The following is a 20,125-nucleotide window of genomic DNA, read 5'->3' as shown; positions in this document are numbered from 1 at the left end:
GGTTTTGTGGATTTGTGTACACCACAAATTCACAAAACTATGGCAATGTAGGTCAAGTCCATGTGTGCTTAAACCCTCATTTCCAGCATAGACTCAGTCTTTCCTACCATTGCATATAATGCATCCATCCTGACCATATTTTCCCCATGTATCCACTCGGCTACCTGCTTGGATTATGTTCTTAGAGATTTCAACGTAAACAAAGACATTATAGGGAATTTCTTCCGGTGTTCAAAAGGCGTTCGGTACAATGTGGTGATACTTTGTTGAAAAAATTGCAGAAGCCGGACGTGTATTCGGAGCGTGCCAATATTCATTAACAAACTTCTTAATTACATATGGCACCTGCAGATAATGTTTAGTCCAACACAACCAGATAGTGCTTTTGGTAGCACTCTATATATCTTGTTAATTAATTATGTTAACAAATGGTTAACTATCATTAATCTCAATTTCTTCACGGGAGACTTTACTATCATTTTTCACAGCATTAAACCTGTGACATGCCCAGCGGATTCTTAACTTTCCTACAACTAGAGGCACATTGGTAGGTTTCAACCATCTTAGAATATAAAAGAAAGCAAAAAAAAAGAAGAAAGAAGCTACCATGTACTTTGAAGAGCCAGATGGAAACAAAATTATAAAGTCAACATAAAAATAGAGTGTGTGATACCCATCACCAAGTCAATAATGATCTGAGGTGTGGTATGTGATTAACGCTTAAACGGGAAAACCCCCCCCTAGATAATGTAAAGGTAAAATACAAGATGTTTTCGATCTGATATGAAGACTGTCCATATATTGACTCTACATTAACGAAATCAGGCAGTGTACGTAATGATGGACTGACTGCTTTTAGAATTTTATCCGAACTTAATGTTACAAGTTGGGAGTGTTTGATTTCCATTGTCTCCAACGAATAGGTTATTTGACCAGAGACAACTTCATAAATAATTAGAATCTCCACCATTTTCAATTTAAAGCAATGCAATCTACTTAATGAAATTTAATTGTATTTTTAGAAGCACAAACTCATTGGACAAGCCATATTTTAACTTTTATAGGTATATATGGACAGATAGAGCCCGCAATTTATTTTATTTTCTTTCCAATAATACGGCTTTGAAAATATTTCAGAAAAGATCAATATTCGACTAATTCTCTACTAGCTGAAAGTAAATTTCATTATGGATTCATTATAATAATAATATTTAGGCTGCAAGGCAAATATGAAATAACATTAACTGGAATCAGAGATGGGTTTGTAAGTACTGTACGCGATGGAAAGTAATCTTCTGTGTAAATGTTAAATAAATGAATACTCTTTAAATATACGTGTTCATTGCCTTCTATTTTACGAATTACATAAGTTTTTGAATGACGAAATGAGAGGCAAAGTATTTTTAGAATAATTATGTAAGTTGCTGTCAATGCAAATTCGGTTCATTTCAGTACTTTGAGCGATCAGCCTGAATTCACCAGAACCCTAAAAGTTTACTGTTAAGAAGATTTCCATTTTTAGGAACTCGAGCTGCAGAAAAGTTCAAATTGAATTGCTATGATAAACCGCATACTCTGCCGCTACCATATTTAGACAGAGTTTCAGTCAACTGATACCTGTCTAATGAGGTTTCCCTTCGAGGGGTTGCGCAAATATTAAAGCGAACGGTTACAGGTCTGCTCTCCTTGGATAAAAAAAAAGAACAACGAATATGTTTACTTTCGCTCGGCGGCTCGCTTGCTTGATGGAACTGGGGCAAAGAATTGAAAGTTAATTGGCCAATTTCTCCAGGAAAGTATTCTTTTCCATTTATAATTTATGAACCGCATCGGTTCCCTTTTAAATGCCCCTATATGTTACTGTCATCCAGAATCTTTTTATTTTTTTTTTATCTACCTTATTTATCTTGTTGATTTGCTTCGCCATAGAAGGGAATAATTTTTTCTTTCACAGGTGGAGTGGTTGGGGATGTGTTTCTCTGCAAAATGGTTATATGTGTGTTTATGCACATAAGCCTTTGTAAATGTGAATGACTATGTTTTTTGAAATAATAATCTGCCTATGCACAATCCGCGTTATTTGCGTGTGTAGGCTACACTTACACACACACACACACACACACACACAATGATTGTCTCCTTTCGAGGGGTGTAATAAAATTCTTATGAGGGATTCACAGGAAATAAAAGTTGTCCCAGAAAAAAAACTGAACGCCAACAAAATTCTGTTGTTTTTAATTATAACATGCACAGTATAAATTAGAATGCATCGCAAACCGTTTATGGCAGTACACGGCATTGCAAAGGTCAGATACACGGAGGAGACTAACATGAATCTGTCTCAAGGGTCATGGAAACCGGATAAGTTTAACTACGCATTTTTAGATCCTAATTTTAAAGATCAGCATTTCATACCCTTGGGACTTAGAGTTTGGTGTTAATTTGGATTTATAGTTAATTAATACGTACAAGAAATAAATGTCTTCCTGAAATAGCTACCAAATTGTAAAAATGACTCATGAGGTAGAAAGAAAGGAGTCGACAATTATGCATCAAGTGTCTGACATCAATTATCGTCCCACCCCCTGGAGATGAACTATAGTCTCTGTCTTCGTATTATTTGTGGTTAAAGGAAACACAGTCAGTGCAGACAAACTCAGACACAACAGAAGAGGGTACTAATTGCAATTTGACTTCATTTTTTTTACTGTAGCAATTTCATTCTACCCAGATAACATACACCTCAAAAACAATGCAAACTTTCTCGAGGATAAAAAAACAGCAATCTCTTCAATTACACGAACTTTTTCGGGACTCCAAAACTATCCAACTATACAAATTTCCTCGAGCTTCAAAAACTGCACAGACTGACCATAGCCAGAGGCTTCCTGGAATCTTGTAGTTATTGTCACTTTGTTCTGGGCTACGGAATAAAATCCACGAGTCATTTCTGGGTCAAAGGCTGGGGATAGCCTTGGCCCAGATCCATCCGGAAGGAACCCTCCTCCAATTGCGTGGTGATCGAGGAGAACCTTCAAGTTGCTCCTTTGGCCAGCATCGAGGACGGTCTTGAAATACCGAAAATAGAATTTATAGAAATTCTTTTCTTTTTAGCTTCATAATAAAAATAAACTCGTATGAGAGAGATAAAATGAGATAAGCGATGTAGCTTAGCACATGCTTCATCGCATTTTTGTGCATCTGATTTGCTTGTGTATGTTTGCAATCGCTCGTGTACACATGACCATACAAACATTTATATATATATACACACACACACACACACACACACATATATATATATATATATATATATATATATATATATATATATATATATATATATATATATATATATATATATATATACTGATTTACGTTTGCGTTTCCAAATTCTATCACTTTATTTCTGCATGATTTCGGACACCAGGAGACATTCAAGTGATTCGGAACAGGGAGACTATTGAAGAACAGAATATGTCCGAGTAACTTTTATAACCTGATCTATAAGAAAACCAAAGCGATTTTATATATACTATATACACACACACACACACATATATATATATATATATATATATATATATATATATATATATATATATATATATATATATATATATATATATATATATAAATACATAAAATATGTATGTATATATTTATACATGTGTGTATGCATATGGTAGATGATCAGAGATCTATATAAGAATTTAGTTATATATCGCTTCACACGGACTGGTGGCCCTAATGGCATGCAATTGGGTATAAATGTAGGGGGAAAAAGGAGTGGGGGCTGAGGGGGAGCCGGGGCCGGACAAGGGAAGATTGGAAGAAGCTATATAGTGATGCTGGGTGATTAACGTATCAAGAGCAAACCGGTCTTACTTCTAGCAAAAGACAGACAGGGAACAGAGGACAAATTTTAGAATATTACTTTGTAAAAATTCGTCTGAGAGAAGCATAAGTACACACACACACACACACACACACACACACACACACACACACACACACACACATATATATATATATATATATATATATATATATATATATATATATATAAATTTGCTTTGGTTTTCTTATAGATCAGGTTTGGAAGTTACTTTGACGTATCCTGTTCTTCAATAGCCCCCCTGTTCCGAATCACTTGAATGTCTCCTGGTGTCCGAATTTATGCAGAAATAAAGGGATAGAATTAGGAAACGCAAACGTAAATCAATAAATAAACATGCATTTATATGAATGTTGTCACGTTCGCTCAGCCGTGGAGATAAGGGATGGCTCTAATTATGACCTAGATAACGGCAACTGATTAAAGAAGGGGGCTACGCTCGGTGAACAGAAAGTTTAGTAGCGACTATACTCAAAATACCATCCAAATAAGGGTTTAAGGCAAACTTAGATTGTCCACTAAACTATGAGAAGAGGAAATATTTACAGAAGGTATCACAGCAGCTCCGTGGTACTATTCAAATTACTGTACTAAGATCACAATCACTAAGGAAGAGTGCCACACAAGTGCAAGCGTTTTAACTATACCTTCTTAGGCTAATACACGTCGCAAGTATGGGATAGGATCCTTAGAATGTACAGGATGGGGTACAACAAGCAAGACAAGGACCACACTGGGATTCCGGATATCTTGACCGGGTATGGCACCTGTAGTTTGCAGGGAGATGGCACTGTTGACCTACCAGTAATTTCACACAACAGGCACTTGCAGCACAGGTCTGCAAGATTAGGGGATGTTGTAAAACATGAAGGAACTTTGAGTGACGCTTAACTTGGAACACACATGCAAATAGTAAGACACTGGTATCAATATTTCACTGTATGTTAACACTTATAGTCAAAGCAAACGTAAAATTAACACTAGCATTCCAATATTAATAAGCCAGGCACCACAATCAAAATCACATGAATCTCTGAGGGAGAACACAAAGGGATATGGATATGGGAATAGGAGAACAGGAGGGAAATTCAGGTAAAGATAAAATGGTGAGGTCGAACAAACAACTCCCAATCACATTACCTTAGTCCGTGGACAAGACTTGAGGAGATCAGAGCCAGGTTCCCGTGGCAGGGCATCAGTGGAAGCTGCGTCAGGTACAGTTCCCCACCATGGAGGGATTAGATGAAGCAGAGAAGGGGACTGGTGGGCTACAGAGGCATCGGCATTCAAAGATCAAGACGGTTAGTTAGGACCACCTTCAGAGTGACAGCATCAGAGAGATGTTTATTGGGGACTCGATTGGAGTCCCCATTCAAACAGACTTCTTGACAGGTAGGCGTCGTAAGATACACTAGCAAAGGAGGGTCCGTCGAAGTTCGTATTTATACTGCAAACGGCGCCAACGGTGGTCGTGTTTTGACAGTTCCCTCTTAATAGGGTCATCTTTTGTCCTTGTCTTGGGCACGCCGCTAATCCTGCCAGGTATCTGGAAAGGTTGTTGAAAGTCGGCCAATAAAAGGTTCCAGGGAGAGAGAGGACAATACTGAGATACTTAGAGTGGAGGGGCAAGGCTGAGTGGGAGGAGACGCAGGTGTGGGTCAGGTCAAGGAGGTGACCCTTAATGGCATGGCAGGTAGTTGAACGGAGGGGGAAAGTCCTCAGAGAGCTCTCGTGACAAGATTGGCTGGGGACTGTTTAACAATATTGGGACTGTGTGAAATCTCAAAGGGTTCGTGTAAATGTGCAACGGGAAACTTATTTTCCCCTCAAACGAGGATTAATATAGTCAGGTAAGAGGTTGGTAATGACTTACGGTATGGTCATGAATTTATTTCCTCATTTGACACCTGGGTTGTCATTACTGGAAGGGCAAGGCATGGGAAAATGTCAAGTGAACTTTACAAAAACATTTAGTACTTCTTTCAATTTTACATTACATTATATTTAAATATCAAGACGGGAAAAGCAAAATGCAAATGATCAGAGGATGTTTGTAATAATATATATATGTATATATATATGCATATATATACTATTTGCATATATATGCATATATATATTGCTTTTCAACATTTTTGCTTTCCCAACAAGTATATACCAAGCAGCCCACCCAGAAGCAAGTAGGCTTCTTTTGGGCCGCACCTCGTGCAATTACCAATCTGCTATGGCTAATGTCCATCCTAGACCTCTCTCCCTCTTAACAACCTCTCAGTTGTCCCATTTCCTGCTGAATCCTCCCTTCTACCGAGATGCTCTCCATATTCCAGGCAAAGTGAAAAACAAGGACAGAACACTTGAGTCGCCAGAAGGCCCGAGTAACGGGAATCGCACATCTCAGACCCAAGCCAAAAGTGTGGAAATGGAAGGCATATAAGGAGGAGGTCAGAGGTCAAACAAAGGTAGTTTGGGGCAGGCCTCTATAGGAAGCAGACTCCTTGTCAATTGGCACCTGCCGACCACCCACAGAGATCCTCTCTGTCCTTTGTTGACCAAACCAGTGCCACATTTGTGCAAAACGCCGTCAGTGTTCCTATTGACAAAACTCCCAACTGGCTCTATCTTCAAGACTTCATGTCCCAAGAATTCAGGTACTGTGTGGTTTTGGAAAGTTATTTTAGCAACACCTTCTCAAATTGTATTTCCCACCACTCATTTCCTCCCTTGCAATCCTCTTAAAGGCCTTAACGAATCGATGTTAACGTTACTTGTGTTAAATTGCTTAAAAGTATCACTTCCAGTTTGCATTATATTATATCTTGAATGACTTTTCTCTCAGCCTTCAGTGCTCTAAGTAAACTTTACCCATCGCTGTAACAACCCAAAGTGATTGCGTCCATATCTATATTGCAGAATAGGTGCATGTACTACTGTGCCTCTCTACTGTCCCACAGTGCCTTCCCTTTCATCAATCAACTCTGAGAAGATTTCCGCAGGATATAAGCTATATAACTGTGGCACCACTTTATCTGCTTATGTAACATACTCTGCAGTGCCAGTATATGTGTTATTATTCATCTTTTAAGCAACTCTCTCAAAGTATAATCTGGATGTTTGTGGCACCCTTGCTCTGTCAATTTTCCATTAAAGCCTCAGTTAAGCTAACTTTTAGACCTCATTTCCTTCTTTTTATGAATATTGACCAGATGTCGGATGCAGACACATCTCAAGTAAGAGAACATCTCTGTTGATAGTCGATATTTATAAGAATATGTATACTATATAAATGTACACACACACATTTATTTATATATATATATATATATATATATATATATATATATATATATATATATATATGTTGTGTGTATACACACACACTATATATATACATATATATATATGTATATATGTATATATATATATATATATATATATATATATATATATATATATATATATATATATATATATATATATATGTAGAATCTACTGGTCACTTTTTACCAGATACATATGTAATTGTATAGCCACAATGCCCTCTTAATTTCTTGAATTCTTTGTGCTTTTGGATACACTTGTCACTACAAAGCCTAAAGATCCATGTGCAAGAAATATGAAGAAATTATGATGTCTGGTCATGGAAATGAACCCGGGTTCCATAATCACAACTAAGTCACATTGCCGACCTGTGAGAAGGTCGGCAATGTGACCTTTTTGTGATTACGGAGCCAGGTTCGTTCCCCTGCCACCGGCATCATAATTTCTTCATATTTCTTGCACTTGGATCTTAAGGCTTTGTAGTAACAAGCATACCCAAACAAGTGCGAAGAATTCGAGAAGTTAAGAGAGCATTGTGGCTATACTAATTATATATGTACATATGCATATATATATATATATATATATATATATATATATATATATATATAATATATACATATATATATATATATATATATATATATATATATATATATATATATATATATATATATATATATATATATATATATATATATGACTGTGTGTGCATACTGTATATATGTTTGTGTCTCTAATTCTATTCATTTATTTCTGCATAAATTCGGACACCAGGAGACTTTTAAGTGTTTTGAAGCAGGGAGACTATTGAAGAACAGGATATGTCCAAGTAACTTCCATGACCTGACATACCTACTGTAGAAGCCAGAACGAATTTATTGCATTCATGGAGTTGTTCGACGAATTAAGGTGCTAGATGATCTAAATTGTCAGTAAGAGATTCTATAAGATCAGCTCCAGTCCTGGTCACCTCTTCAAACCGCTAAAGCCTGGGAGAAGGACATACGAAACCCAACAATGCAGGAAGGAGCTTTAGGTAATGCTAGAGTCACTCATTGGTGATTCAAGACTGCGATCATCGTAATGGCTTGGGTTTGGCGACCAGTCGGCATCAGTGGTGGGCCTTGGGCCACAAAAAAAAAAAAAAATTATAAATGAATAAAGTCAGCTGATTATGACACCATGACGTCATACGCAATGAACCATTTACAATAGCATTTCGCACGTCGAGACACGATTACATACTTACGTAGTCATACTCACAAGTTGCCACGCCCACATTTAACGGTTTTTACAGGACGGCGACTTCTGTCAAGGCATGACGATTCATGACGATTTGATTGCGATTTACTTAGGTCACATGCCAACAGACGTAATGGTACCGTCATGTGTTGTGGAAATCCCTTTTCATACTTGAGAAAATCATGTTGAAAAGTTTTGTAACTTTCCTAAATAAAAGATAAAATTCAAAACTATTGATATTATTACCAAATATTTTTTAAGTTGTATTCAGTGCCATATTTATCTATATGTGAAATTCTCAAAGTATATAAAAAATACTGAAAATCGTGAATGCAATATATATTTTACTCAAAATAGAAAATACCTTTTCATTTCTTATATACTTCAGATTATTCTAATAAATTGTATTTGATCGCAGTCAACTCACCGACTTATTTGTATAAAAGAAAGTCATGTTTAAAACTATGTAAAATTCCTGAATAAAAGCTAAAATTCAATAATAATTATATTATTACAAAATATATTTTCATTAATGTTGTATTCTGTGTCATATTTATCTATACCTGAAGTTCTTAGAGTATATCAAGAATACTGAAAATCTAGAATCCAAAATATATTTCAATCAAAATAAAAAATAAAGGCAGCTGTGGGTAATTAATTCGGTCCTTGGCCTTTCTCTCTCACCCCCTTTTTACAGGTTTTAAGTTTTATTTTTTCTTTATCTGAACGTATGAAAATATATCATACCCTCATTCACATCCAGTTTAATGTTATCGATATGCACATTATTTTTTACAAGTTTTAAATTTCATTTTTTCTTTATCTGAACTTATGAAAATATCAACCTTCATTCACCTCAACTTCAATGACCTTGAAAATATTGGAGATGGTTTGTGGTTAAGGAAATTGTTTCCCAAAAATTACTGTTCAACATTTCAAGAAAAAGTATTGTTATAAAATAACTTATTGCATTTAGGAAAATTTAGTAGCCTACATACACAATACAAACATTTTACACAATTTATAATATTGTAAAAATATACATACATACAATTTACAGTAGTAGAAGAATATAAACATTTACACAATTACAATATAAAAATATACATATATACAATTTACAGTAGTAGAAGAATTTACAGTATCATATACAAAAGGTGCAAAAAGAATTTACAGTAGCATTGTTTGAGAACAGTTACAAGAACTTTTTTTTTTTATTATTGTGTGACTGCCGGCGCATACGACACAGTCTGACTACTGCGCATCCCCACTGCGATCGCTGTGGTTACCAAGTGCATGGCGTTGGTGGTACTGGATGCGCATGTTGACATTGCTAGTTACGTCTTCCGTAATCAAATGCCGACATCGTTGCGTCAGTCGAGACGCCATTACGGCACTATTGCGTCTGCGGCATGACATGGCGACTCTTGACAGTCGTCGTGACTCGACTGGTGCTAAACAACCTTGCACATCAGCCATCACTTGGCGGACGTCGTCAAATTCGCCGACGCGGTTACGAATCATATCGACTGATGGCGTCTTGCACGTAATTGCATCGTAATGGCGTCGTAATGAGCAAATTTTCGGCTGTTACGCCATACGCGGTCTTGAATCGCCAGTGTGTGACTCAGGCATAAGTCTCAACAAACTTTGACTTTGCACCTGGGAGGGCACAACAGACCATACTCGTCCAGGGGCTGGGAGTTTTAAATGAAAAATCAACCATATTTAATTCTGATACCTTTCAGTGTCATGTTGTTATTGAATTCTTCTCGTTTCGTGTTTTGTAATATTGGCTTGAATATTTGAACAGAGTTGGGTCAAGCATTGTATGTCTCAGGCTCCAAAAAATAGCTCTTACACTTATCAAATTGATTTTTGCCATCTTTGAGTGCGCGCTCTCTCTCTCTCCATGTTTTCATTTTGACTTAGAATGATGCAATAACTTTCAATATTTTATTTCATATATATATATATATAATATATATATATATATATATATATATATATATATATATATATATATATTTATATATATATATATATATATATATATATATATATATATATATATATATATATATATATATATATATATATATAGTATACACACACATATATATAGTATATATATATATATATATATATATATATATATATACACTGTATATATATCGTTCTTCTGATTTTAAGGTAAAGCACTTTGCTCGTTAAATCAAGCACAGCTAGGTGACAACAAACTCCCAAAAGTAGGGAGGTATTTCTTGGAGAAAGTCTGCGAAATTGCCTCTCTACTGAAGTCACACAAAAAGAACAGTATTCTAAGCGCACCTATCTTTGAGTGCCCTGAGAAATGTGGAAAGATGGATCGAATGAGAGAATTTTATGGCTCGGCGTATGTGGTCACACTGCGAATCAAATTGGATGCATGTTTGTGTTTTGATCTTCTTTCTTTTGAGTTCGGATTGCACATATATGGATAAAACAGTGAGCACAAATTGTGGTTTATGCTCGCTTTATGTATCAATACAAATTGTGGGCATTGATACTGGTTTATTGACAAAATACTATATGAACTGGGGAACTGAATAATTATGTAATTAATGGATGAGGTAGTTTCAATTTTTATTTCGTAACCCACATACACACAGAACTCGAAGCTATTTTTGCAAAGAATTAGGTCAGTCCCATTCTACCCCAGTCCCTTATCTGTGTTGCAGCTGGGTGTAGCAGTCTCTCTCCTACCTGCTCACAGGAAACACGGAAAAGGCAATCGTCCTCCGAAGGTTTTCACTCTGTTTACAGCAGAGGTACAATACATTCATACGTTATTATTGGCGGTTATCTGGAAATTCAAGCTTAAGCTGATTTAAGAAAGACCGTGCGAAAAAATGTTGTGGGACTAACCACTTGATGATTAAAATGGTTCAAGGTTGACCACTGACGTGAGTTTTTTTTAAATGTAGCAGGATCTAGCCACTTTTGAAGATGGTGCTCCATGAATTCACTTCAAAAGTAAAACGTGGCCATATTCAGAATACTCAAAAATGAGTAAAGCATCCGTTAAAAATATCCACATGCTAGGTTATGATACAAAGCAGGATCTACGGCCAAAGATTTTGAATCGAAACTGCCAATGCGTCAAGCTGCATCGGGTGTATGTGATTGATATAGGACCTCTCCGTCTTTCTCTAATATCTTTATATCGGATGCTGCCGGGCACATGAATTACGAACAGAAACATATTTCCTAGAGCAACTCTGGCATGATGGAATATTCTGAAAATGTTAGTCACCTATTGGCGTTTATTCGGGAATCTGGGAATATTGCTCGAGTCACACAAGACCTCCTGATCCTCCACTGGCGGCGACTTCAGCGACTTCTAAGTATAGGAAAGGAAACCATTTCAAGGTTTATCTTCCAATGATTTCTTCCCTCGCTCATTTTAATTGTAAAGAATAGATATGCTAGAATGGTCTGAGATGACCATCTCTTCGTCTTTTCACATTCATGACAGAAATCCCTTACGACTGGTTTTATTGAAGACAAACACTGTGCCCACAGACATGGCGGCATTCCATTACTGAAGTTACGATGTGATTGTTTTTCAGTTCTGTTGTAACTAGTTTTCGCAAGTTAGGGATTATCCCCATCCCCTTTCACTGTTTGTTGTTTGCCAACAGATGCGCATGGCAATTCAGCTTATTTGAAACTCTTCAGTCTGTGCAACACAAACTAAAAGAAAAATTGTTGGCGATAAAAAGAAACGAAATTATCGTACACCCCTTCCACAGGAAGACGTTTTACCTGGAGGGGGTTTGGGGGATTGCCATTTTGGGGACCTTGAGTACACTCCAGTTACAAATGAATGTGTTTTACGTTTTCTTTTTAGTATGAACTTATCAACTGCACATCTCTGTCTTTAACATCTTTTATTTCCATAAGTATCATGTAAGCTGGTAAAGATTGCCCCTTCATAAAATGGATTTAGCACAATTAATAAATCCGAACTGATGGCTCGGTTGGGGGTGGACTTGCGGGGTTGGGGGCTGGGGGGACTTGAGAGGAGGGACTTATTCCTATTCAGTTTCGGTGAAGTTTCTCTTCACTAAATCCTCAGTCAGTGAGTGAGTCCAAGGTTGCACGGTGTTTATGTGTACGTAGTGATCTTTGATCATTGGAACGTGGATTGTTTTTGAAATTCTTAGTTCCATATATAGTTAGTAGACCTCTTCCTTGGTAAGTTGTTTCTGAAGAGTAGATTATGACAGTTTTGTATTGTGCAGTGTTTGTGCTGAATTACACTTGTCCACAGTATTTTCCTATTTCGTTACGTCATGTAACAGCACGCTTTTAGCAGTTGTGGGTGGTTACTACAAGGTTGTTGCATATCATATTCTATTTAGCTTTATTTCCAAATAACGCTTAAGTTGTAACAGGGCAGATTATGAATAGCAACAAGGTTTTATCTCTTCGGGAACTGAGAATGCAATTCTTGCCATAATTGACTCTCCAGGGAGATGGAAACGAATTAGTTCTTTGTAAAGACTAGTGATCGACTTATTGATATAATAATGAATTACTTACGGCTAGCAAGTAATGTTGATTTACGCTTTACCCAGAACTATGCTATGAATGGGTTGTATAGCTTCCCATTTATTCTTCACATAGGCTACGTAAAGTGTACAATCCTGGTGCCCTAAAAGATAACACTGGCCGAGAGTACAGAATTGGCTTAGGCCTGCGGCTAAATTCTAGGATTGTTCTATCATAGACCTGCTTAGCCGTTCCTTTATAGTTCAGGAAAACTTCACAGAAGTTACCAGTGAAATTCTCTCTCTCTCTCTCTCTCTCTCTCTCTCTCTCTCTCTCTCTCTCTCTCTCTCTCTCTCTCTCTCTCTCTCTCTCTGCATGTGGTTTGCATACTGGTCACAGTCTATGCTCGTCTTCTTGGGTACCTGGTAATACTTGTTTGGCAACATCCTATATAAAGTGATTCGCAATGAACCATTCTTGGATCAGGGGTCAATGCATTTTATTCTGTCACCTACAACCTTCCCTATTTCGAGAGTCAGGACTGTGGTTGTAAATTTACTGTTGTGGTTGTTAGATGAAGTTGGCCTTGTGCTAGCCGGTGCTCTTGCTATGAAATTTAAAGCAGTCCGTTAAGCTTCCATTCAGTATTGAAATCAAGGTATTTGTTTGTTTCAAGCGGTGATGAGATTTGCTTTTCGGATTACACTTACACAGAAAACATCAGCATCTAGTTTAACCCCTTACATACATTGCACCATCCTGAGATAAATATCCAGAAGTAAAATTTTGATATAAGGAGCTACTCTTCTCAATACATGAAGAGCTCCGAGTTCTAATTTAGGCGACTGGCTTAAGGACTACCATCTTGAAGGTTGTGGCTTACCTCGTAGAGGCCTTCACGAAGAAGATTCGATCATTATTTGAACTTACTGTGATGATGATCTTAGTTCTGACTTTGGGATTGGACGCGATGCGGCAGATTGGGTTTGAATGCGTCCTTTGTTGAGAGAGAGAGAATCCTGCAAAGTAGCACATGGTAACTGAGAAATTCCTGACGAGAGAGAGAGAATCCTGCAAAGTAGCACAAGGAAACTGAGACGCTTACAAGTCAGAGAGAGAAAATCCTGCAAATTAGCACATGGAAACTGAGAAACTGAACAAGAGAGAGAGAGATTCCTGCAAAGTAACACTGGAAACTGAGAAACTTAACGAGAGAGAGAGGTTAGTAGCACATGGAAACTGAGAAACTCCTAAAAAATGAGACAGAGAGACTCCTGCAAACTAGCACATAAAACTGAGAAACTTCTAACAAGAGAGAGAGAGAGAAAGAGAGAGTCTTGCACATGGAAACTGAGAAACTTCTAACAAGAGAGAGAAAGAGAGATTCCTGCAAAACACATAGAAACTGAGAAACTTCTAATAAGAGAGAGAGAGAGAGAGAGAGGCAAACAACATAGATAACTTGTACTTGTCCAGGATTTTATTATTTTTTTACGAGTTCAGTATTTAATTCAGGTTCAAGCTCAAAACCTCGCACCTGTATCGAGGACGGAATACGTACCCTGGTCAAACCTGTCATTGATGAAGTGATCTTGCCGGTACGACAGTGACATGGGGGTGACATGGGGACTGTACAGGAGAAGCACATTGCTAATCGGTTGCATGTGATCAAAGACACCTTTCTCATGGACCCACATTGATAATCTGTTTTCCTTATACATCAACGCGACGGCGTGATTACATGCATGCACATGTATGGACGCATGTGTGCATAATAGTTGATCCTTTTCATGTTTTAACAGCTCTTCATTTTAAATCGGTCTCTGAATAATTTCTGTATCTTACCACGATGCGATTGACCGGGACAGGAAGAGACGCAGCGGAATGTGACAGAGCTGGGATGCTGCTCATTGCTTCCAGCTTTGAACCGAAGAAGTCGTCGTCGTCGTCTCATGCCAGCCGACGTCGATCACAAAGCATGCTCGCCACCTCTTCAAGCGGCGAAGAGTATTACCGCCTTCGGCAGGTTTGGGCTTGCGGACGGTGACGGTGTAATGTCCACGTCTCGTTGGATGCTGTACAAGAGAGAACTTGGCCTCTGGGCCCAAACAGACATAGAAAAGAAAGGCCGGGAATAGAAAAAATATTAAAAAAAAACAAGTTTGGTTACTTTTACACTGTCCTTTAGACTTATTCTTTCTTGAGATCTGAGGCGAGTTTTACCAGATTTTTTTCCCCTCAAAGTAGTGTTTCTAGATACTCTTGTACCTTCATTAGACAGGCCGTTCTTACCTATTGCTGGACACGTAACACTCATCTGCATGAGAACGGGCCATTTGAAGCTTAGTCTGTCGTTACTTGTGAAGATGGAGTTACCCCTGATTATAGACTGTATGTCATAGGACGCCAAAATTCGCTTCAATTAAAAGGTGTTCTTATGCTGATGCGCTATTGAGTGTTCCGTTTATTTTATCTTCATGCGCACCATACGCTTTTCATAGTCACAGGTAATGAAATATGGGTTTCAGCCTTTCGTGTGCTTTATCTTCCACAAATCTCTTTTCACCCCTAGCCTCCCCTTTCATAGTTCTCACCCAAGAAGGTCTAGGTTTTCTAACTCGCCTGGTGCCCACAGGACCTCAGATGGCACTGTCACGAGCTATTTGTGTTTCTTTATTTCTCCTTTAAACCGGACTTTCTTGAGTGTTCCACAAGGCGCATAATTTATTAGCTAACAGAAAGAATACTTAAGATATCTTGCCTAGAGCATTGTAAACCATTTTCCTTTGATGCTGATGCTCATTTCGGAGTTTTTCTTCTCTTTTTAAGATAATAATAATAATAATAATAATAATAATAATAATTATTATTATTATTATTATTTGAAGGGAGTAGACCCTCTTTTAAACAGGTCTTATTAAAAAGGATGGCTGTATTATGCGAATTTATCTTATATAGTGTCTTTTCTATCCTCCTTATGATTCGCTTTTCAGGCTCAGCGATGTTAGTCAGTAACTGGCCGATATTCATGTTGGAAAAGGACAGTGCGGAATATTGGAAGTCTTTTATTACAATATTCAATCAGAAATCGTTCGTCTGGGTTCAGGTTCTATTGTAGGTACCGTCGACATGTTTCGACCAGCTCGTTGGTCATCCTCTGGACGTGGTTGCAGGAGGTCTGAAGAAACGATGTGCTCGGGTTGGTATTTATAGGGAGGTCATGATCGGTGCTGAATTATGATTGGCTGCCCGGGCCATGTATGCCCTCGGGCGGAGCCTTCCCATCCAAGTTCTGTTTTTCGTCTTGCGTGCGAGCGGCGTTGTAGTGCTGAGGATGAAGAGAAGAATTTCGATCCTCGGATGCCGAATTTTGATTTGCTCGTACGCTATGGGGATCGCTCGGTGCATGTCTCCTGGCTGCCGTGGGGAGGAGAAAGGTTTCTTGCGTAATGTTGAGTGTTGGTTTCTCCTTCCCAATGTGCAATGCTTCCAAGAGGCGTAGGCGGCGGTGGTCGGTAATTTGGTCAATCACTTCGATGTTCGTGATTATGTCTTTTCTTGCTATCCTCTGGTTATGGACGGTCCTGGCATGATTAAAGATAGCCCCCTCTTGGGCGTGGCAGGAAATCCTTTTGGAGAAACGCATGGTGGTCATACCGATGTAGGAACCGAGGCATCCTCGGACGGGGCATGAGTACCGGTATACCACGTTGGTTTTCTTCAAGGGGTCCTGCTGAGGGGGGGCTGGGTTGTTGCGCATAACCAGGCTGCTCGTCTTTCTGCTCTTGTAATAGATGACCAGATGTATGTTTCTGTTGGAGTCAACAGGGCTGACATTATTCTTGATGATGTTTTTGAGGGCGCGTTCGTCTTCTTTATATTTATGATGAAATTGCCCTTTGTAGAAGAGCTCTATGCGTTCAGGGCATCGGGGCGAGTTCCTGACGGTACCATCTATCGATGTTCGCCTTGATAGATTCTTCTATATCCCGGTTTGGGTGTCCATTGTCGACGAGGGTTTGGGCTACACGTTCCATTTCTCCGTGGGTGTCGTTCCAGGAGGAGCATTCCACAACCATAGCTGCCTCAGTTTCACGATCGAGCAGAGCCAAAACCGCTGCCTCCTTCCTTGACGTCCTTGTGGAACAGAGAGGCCTCTTTCTCCACGAGGGTCTACACGAAACACACGAACCTGGGCATGTGTATGAACGGGGCGAGCGAGTGCCCCGAGAGGTATAAGCACTCCACCTTCAGCGCCTACGTCAGGAGGGCCCTCTCACACTGCTCCTCCTGGAACGACACCCACGGAGAAATGGAACGTGTAGCCCAAACCTCGTCGACAATGGACACCCAAACCTATATAGAAGAATCTGTCAAGGCGAACATCGATAGATGGTACCGTCAGGAACCTCGCCCTGATGCCCCCTGAACGCATAGAGCTCTTCTACAAAGGGCAATTTCATCATAAATATAAAAGAAGACGAACGCGCCTCAAAAACATCATCAAGAATAATGTCAGCCCTGTTGACTCCAACAGAAACATACATCTGGTCATCTATTACAAGAGCAGAAAGACGAGCAGCCTGGTTATGCGTAACAACCCAGCCCCCTCAGCAGGACCCCCTGAAGAAAACCAACGTGGTATACCGGTACTCATGCCCCGTCCGAGGATGCCTCGGTTCCTACATCGGTATGACCACCATGCGTTTCTCCAAAAGGATTTCCTGCCACGCCCAAGAGGGGGCTATCTTTAATCATGCCAGGACCGTCCATAACCAGAGGATAGCAAGAAAAGACATAATCACGAACATCGAAGTGATTGACCAAATTACTGACCACCGCCGCCTACGCCTCTTGGAAGCATTGCACATTGGGAAGGAGAAACCAACACTCAACATTACGCAAGAAACCTTTCTCACTCCCACGGCAGCCAGGAGACATGCACCGAGCGATCCCCATAGCGTACGAGCAAATCAAAATTCGGCATCCGAGGATCGAAATTCTTCTCTTCATCCTCAGCACTACAACGCCGCTCGCACGCAAGACGAAAAACAGAACTTGGATGGGAAGGCTCCGCCCGGTTACATGGCCCGGGCAGCCAATCATAATTCAGCACCGATCATGACCTCCCCTATAAATACCAACCGAGCACATCGTTTCTTCAGACCTCCTGCAACCACGTTCAGAGGATGACCAACGAGCTGGTCGAAACATGTCGACGGTACCTACAATAGAACCTGAACCCAGACGAACGATTTCTGATTGAATATTGTAATAAAAGACTTTTAATATTCCGCACTGTCCTTTTCAACATGAATATCGGCCAGTTACTGACTAACATCGCTGAGCCTGAAAAAGCGAATCATAAGGAGGATAGAAAAGACACTATATAGATAAATTCGCATAATACAGCCATCCTTTTTAATATTATTATTATTATTATTATTATTATTATTATTATTATTTTTACAAAATTTTTATAAGGTTTACAGTTATTTCTTATTTAAGGTCCACATTATGTTAAGACAAAATGATAAAAGTCGTTTTACTCTAAACTATATGGGTGCTTTTCGTCTTAATCACAATTCATATCTTACTGACTCTCTAGATATTTTGTTTTATCTATATTTTGAAGATCTGCACTTCATTTGCGTGCCGAAGGTTATTATTAAACAATGTTTTAGCGCTCAACATTACTGTTTTGTTTGACAAATTTTTTAGTTCAAAACATTAGTTTTTTTTAGTCTTAGATTTGTATGTATTATTAAATGTTTGCTCAACGAAAGGGTGCATTTGATCTTGTAATCCCACCTTTTCTAAGTCTGCATCGTAATTGCATGATTGAATGATTAATTTCATGTGTTGTCGCATCGACTGCGATTGGTACATCTAATTGCTGCTCTATGAATGTACATGTAGGTAGAGTTTACTCGTTGTAAGCATTTAGAGGTGCGTACGTCATATTTCATTCTGCATAGTTTCTGGATGTTATTTGATCTCTAATGAGACGAAGGGAATTTGCTGAATAACGATAATAATAATAGAGTAAAATTCGGAAAGCGGTTGGGTTGTCCAGGTAATCATAATATTGGCGACGACGTGGCCGTTATCAGTATCTAGGTGCGATATTATTTGAACTCTTATTATGTCGCGGTTGTTACTTGAAATTTTCCCATTTATCAAAAGAGAGAAGACAATTTGGCATATTCTAGTTAATTCTCTCTTTATTTTCTCTTGGAGTGCAGTATATCACAGGAGTGTTCACGAAATAAGCTCTCTCCGAGTTGATCGATAAAGTCTCAAGCAGCTAATCTTATCATCACGAGGGATTTCCAAGATTCAGACTTTCCTTATCTGATTGAAAAAGTGTTAAAGGAACGGCTCTTCGCCAAGACCTCTGAAATGTCTCTTACAAGCGTTCACTGACAGGAAAAACTTACCGGTGGCATTTGAAAAATCTATTGTATTTTTAAGAAGGAACAAAGGCAAAGGGGTTCACTCAGTTCTTGATGGAAGTTATTGAGATTTTGATGACATGATTTCTCTTGCTGTGAAAGGCTTCATTCGTTTGAGCTTGTGACGTGAAAAGGGTCAGCTTTGTTCACAGGAATGTGCACGAAGCAAATGCCTACCAGGAAATTGAAACTCGGAGTGCGACATCTTTCGCGTTTAATCTATGGCACTCTCATTTGCTTGAGAGTGCCTCAGAGTGGACATGGAGGATCTTGCCCTCCCGAGTTTCACTTTCTCGTCGCTATATAGCCTCCTGCTCCTGCTTACATTTTACATCATGTGAAAAAGTTAAGTATATCTTAGTTTAACCAGACAACTGTGATTAACAGCTCTCCTAGGCTTTAAGGATTAGATTTATTTTACGTGGCTATGAACCAATACTTAGAACGGGATATTGTGGAATAACCACATTATATGAATTTCATCACCAGAAACAAATATCTTGTTCTTCATATATATATCATGTGGTAGAAGTTATGCATATATATATATATATATATATATATATATATATATATATATATATATATATATATATATATAAATATATAATTTTGTATAATTTTAAGTGTAAAAAAATTTTCAGTTTGAGTTTTATGCTACATATGTGTTGTT

At 38.5% G+C, this 20,125-nt stretch overlaps 1 protein-coding gene and 1 long non-coding RNA gene across 2 annotated transcripts in view; one reads left to right on the top strand and one right to left on the bottom strand.

The window, feature by feature from the left end:
• Nucleotides 1-1,892: 1,892 nt before the first annotated feature.
• On the bottom strand, nt 1,893-5,840 carry LOC136851152 (uncharacterized). Its single transcript, XR_010856790.1, has 3 exons — nt 5,039-5,840; nt 4,546-4,736; nt 1,893-3,068 (listed from the first exon to the last, which is right to left on the bottom strand). It is a non-coding gene; the product is annotated as an uncharacterized lncRNA (long non-coding RNA).
• A 6,680-nt stretch (nt 5,841-12,520) lies between these two features.
• The window catches only part of LOC136851265 (uncharacterized), a 28,497-nt gene continuing 20,892 nt past the window's right edge, over nt 12,521-20,125 (top strand). Inside the window, exon 1 of the mRNA XM_067125241.1 lies at nt 12,521-12,588. The gene's annotated coding sequence lies outside the window, so the exon portion shown is untranslated. The remainder of the gene's footprint in view (nt 12,589-20,125) is intronic.

The sequence above is a fragment of the Macrobrachium rosenbergii genome, chromosome 23, assembly GCF_040412425.1.
Source record: "Macrobrachium rosenbergii isolate ZJJX-2024 chromosome 23, ASM4041242v1, whole genome shotgun sequence".
NCBI lineage: Eukaryota > Metazoa > Arthropoda > Malacostraca > Decapoda > Palaemonidae > Macrobrachium > Macrobrachium rosenbergii.
The sequence above is the reverse complement of the archived record's forward strand: the minus strand, read 5'-3'. Positions and strand labels throughout refer to the sequence as shown.